The sequence below is a fragment of the Nyctereutes procyonoides genome, unplaced genomic scaffold (genome assembly GCF_905146905.1).
Source record: "Nyctereutes procyonoides isolate TBG_1078 unplaced genomic scaffold, NYPRO_anot_genome, whole genome shotgun sequence".
NCBI lineage: Eukaryota > Metazoa > Chordata > Mammalia > Carnivora > Canidae > Nyctereutes > Nyctereutes procyonoides.
Window position 1 is genome coordinate 52,601,122 of NW_026575043.1, and position 4,215 is coordinate 52,605,336.

The following is a 4,215-nucleotide window of genomic DNA, read 5'->3' on the forward strand; positions in this document are numbered from 1 at the left end:
GCCACTTGGGATGCGGCCGGGGTTCCCTTCCACACCCTCCCTGAAGCTGCAGAGCCTGAGGAATGGCAAGGAGCTGGGTGCATGTCAGCAGAGGCTGTGTGACCCAGGCAAGTCTTCACCTTCTCTGAGCCTACTTATTTGTTTTTAAAAAAACAGGCGCATCTCATCCCTGCCTTCCCCCACATCCCACCCACCCCCATTTCCCTCCTGCCAGGTGGCAGCTTTCACTGGGGCTTGAGGCCATGATGAATATGAGCCAAGGTCTGGGAACAGAACACTGAGGTTTCTAGAATACCAGCACCTCTGCGTCCTCTCTCCCATCCTGCTAAAGTTCTCTTGAACCTGAGTCTGCAGGCTCACCCACACAGGCCCTCTTCTCCTTCCTGGGTGGGAGTGAGGAGAGGGGATGGAGACAGGACAGAGAGATCTGAGCCCTTGCTCCAATTGCTAAGCTTCCAGCAACTGCCTTAATTTTACTGAATGTGCCTTTAGATGTTTAAAATGGGTCCCTTGTGCTTGCCTCAATTTAACAGACTCCTCCCGTCCCCTTTCTCTTCCCTGGCTTGGTAGAGAAGCCCTGTCCTTGCAAAAAAGTCACTCTGGTTGAGCGTCTGCCTTTGGCTCAGGTTGTGATCTCGGGGTCCTGGGATGGAATCCTGCATCGGGCTCCCTGCATGGAGCCTGCTTCTCCCTCTGCCTGCGTCTCTGCCTCTCTCTCTGAGTCTCAAATAAATAAATAAATAAATATATAATACAATCTAAAAAAAAAAAAAAGAGCCACTTCTGGCTTCTGGAATCAGATGGCTTGGGTTCAAATCCCACCAGAGGGTGCCTGTAGCCTCAGGAGCCACCTACCTCATGGAGCTATCAAGAGCTAAATGAGTGCCCGTAACTGTGTCACAACAGCTCCTGGCCTGCGGTAAATGTTAGCTATTATCACACCTCAAATGCTGGCAGATTTTTGAGTCTCGAATATCCACAGTTCTCTCTTTGTGGTTGTGGAGCCTCAAGCAGGACTCTTCTGAAAATGTTAATGGAAAACGCTTAGGGGGGAAGATGATAGGGGGCTGCTTCTGCTGGCTGCATGGGGCTCAGGCTGGAAAGAGGTGAACGGGACTACTACTGGCCACGTGGGAGTTTTGGGGGAATTAGACGCTGAGTTTTGTCTTCCCTGACCAGCCTGGAGATGGACGGTGTCCCCTGCAGAGAGTGAAACAAGAGGGGAGGACCCTAGAGGAGGAGCCATCCCAAACCCAAACCTGCAGCCAGAGAAGTCTCAGCCTGCACCCCTTCTCTCTGCGGCCCGTTTTCTCTCTGGCTCCCTCAATGGCTCCTAAGTTGGTCAGTGCCCTGGCTCTTTACCGGAGCTTGCTGCCTCCAAAATGGAAACAGTAAAGTCAGCCTGTATGGTGCACTGTCCACCTCCAGAAAAAAGAGGGGTAGTTCGCCCTACAGGTTCAAGAAGAAAGTAAGAGAACCCCAACATACTATTTTAATGCCGTTTATATTACATCCACAATGGAAAATGTTTTCTGTAAAAGGAGTATAATGTATTCTTTCTTTCAGTAAGGACTTGTAGACGTGAAAGCCACAATTTCTCCTTCCTGACTGTTCCATTTAGAAGTTAATCCAGGCAGGCAAAACGGTTGTTTGGACCCATGCAGGGAGCCTTGAAAGCCAAGCCTATTGGGGTGAATAGTATGTGTGAAGAGACCCGGCTGGGATTTTGGAGTTCGGGCTTGGGTGAAAGCATCCCTCCCACTGCCTGAGCGCGGGCCTCTGAGGTCACCACTGGTGGGCAAATCCAAGTGGGGGCTTTTGCTCCAGATCTGAACCCATCCAGCAGAGACTAAATCTCGATTTTCTCCTCTGTTTCAAAGATGGGGGCTTTTGTCAGTCCCTGGTGCGTTGAACCCATACGGGAGGCTCTGGAAAGCCCAGAGACACAGGCGGAAGAGCCTTGCAGGCCTCGGAAGGCGCTACTCACTATTCCAGGAAAGCACGGTGGTCCTGGGGTGCCCCCTTGTTGAGAGCATTCAAGGGACTCCTGGGTTGCCATGGTGACCAAGAGCCTCCCCCCCCTCCCCCGTGCAGAAATGGTCACCAGGAACTTTTCTTTGCCACTAGCCTGTCAGTTGCACCCCAAGACAAACCTCAGTTTCACCCCAGGGTTTTCCGGGTGTGCGTGTGCATGGCAGCTGGGCGTCTGGGGTCTCCGCTTCTGGACCCTTCTGTCGGGGTCGCCTCCAAAGGCCAGAAACCCAGCTATAGGAGGCCCAGAATGGGGGTGTGGTGTGGGGGGACTGGCTTCGGTGCTCCAGGCCCCGGGCTGAAAGGGAAGAAAAATTAGAGGTCTTGACCAAGCAATCATTCTGGTGATGGATCCTTCCAGTTTGGGGTCTGGCCGCCCTCGTCATCTGCACCCCCACACGTGTCCCTTCACCTCCTCAAGGTCATTACTAGAGTTTTCACTCACAGCTGGGGGTGGGGAGGCCGCTCTGTCCTCCACCCCTACCTCCCCAGCACCCCTGCAGAGCTCCTCCGCAGCTGGGGCCTGTAGCCATGGTCCTGGCCAGTTTCTCCTCGAAAGACAGAAGCGAGGGATACGAGGCATAGCCACCCAGATTAAACTGACCATTCCAGCGTCTGTAGAAGTGCTTTTTAGGTTCTCTTTGACCCAGGCATGTCCAAGTCCGAAAGCTTGGTCAGACCTTATGAATTTCCAAAACCACTGGCCGGGCTTATTTTGCCTATAAAGTCGTTACCTGAATCATTGACTTGACTAGGAGATGTCAAGCTGGACTTTCCTAAGGGGGGGGGGTGCTCTCCCCTTTGTTTGCTTCGCTGCAAATAGACCGAGTTCTGACTCCCTGCAGCGCAGACAGGAACCATGTCCCTTCCCCCCTTAAAGAAAGCGCTTTATGAAACATTAGATGGAGTTCTCGCCGGTGTGGACGTCTTGCTCTGTGAGGCCCAGGCTGGCTGGAAGGAGGCCCACGGGCAGCCAGAACTGGAGTCGCGGTTTCGTCTCTGGTTTTGAATCCGGCCCTTTGAGCAAGCTTAACACGTGTGGATTTAATTTCCCTTTCTTTCTCGCTTTCTTTTCTCTCCCCCCACCCTCGTGAGGGAACAAGAAAAATAGTCTGCTGTGTCGACAGCGCGACACCGTTCCCTTTGCCAAAGAAAATTTGTCTTTCCAGAGCTCCCGAGAGCAGTGGGTTCCCAAATTTCCACTGCACCCTCCAGTTGAGGGAGGGAGTATCCAGACAGCTCCCCGCCAGACCTGGAGGTATTAGCCCGAGTCTCTATCAAACTGGGCCAGAGCCCTGGGATTCAGTATTCTTTCTCCCACATCTTTTGGGGGCTGTGCGGACAGGCTGACTACACCGGAGCCCAGGTTCTGGGCTGCAGATATGGTTGGAGCTCTCAGGCTCATTGTGGACCACGGGGTAGGAGGTGGCTCCAGGTTCTCTCTCAGCTCAAGATCCTTATCCTCCTCCTCCATGGAGGACTCCCTAAATTGGAGGGGCAAGAACAGAGATGCTCCTTTGTATTCCTTACCACCTTCTCGGCTCATTGGGAGCTTGCAAATCTCCAGCATTGAGATCTCAGCTGGGCCCCTAGAATGATGCTCCCACTTCCATTTCTCATTTTATTATCCTGATTGGGGGGGGGGAAGGGATCTCACTCTCGCCAAATTTGGGGGAGCGGGGAGGAATATTTCCAAAGCACAGAACATCAATGTGAACAAGCATAGCAGCAGTACTAATTCTCAGTGAAAATACTAGAGGAGAATATTGGATATTAAAATAATGGCAATAGCCAGTATTCTTCCCAGATTCTTCTTGTCCAAAGGGAAGCAACTAGGAATGGAATAAAACGTTGGGAAGGGAGATATCATGGCCCTAGAAAAAAAAAAAAAAAAAAAGAACAGAGCCAGATTTAACTAGGCAGGAGGGGAAGTGACCCCTGAGAAACTAGCGAATTTCTCTCCCTTGGTCTGGCTCCCTTTTGCAGAATGAGTTGGTCCAAGTTTCGTTGGTCCTGTCTATTGTTGTTAAAATTCTCATTTCATTTTTCCAGGCCTCTCTGCCCTTCTCCCTACTGTGGCCTCCAGTAGACACCCGAGTCAGGCAGGGATGCGTTGGAAAAGACGCAGAAAAACGAGGGTGTCTTCTTCAGCCAGTTTTTTTTGGGGGGGTGGAGGAAAGAAAT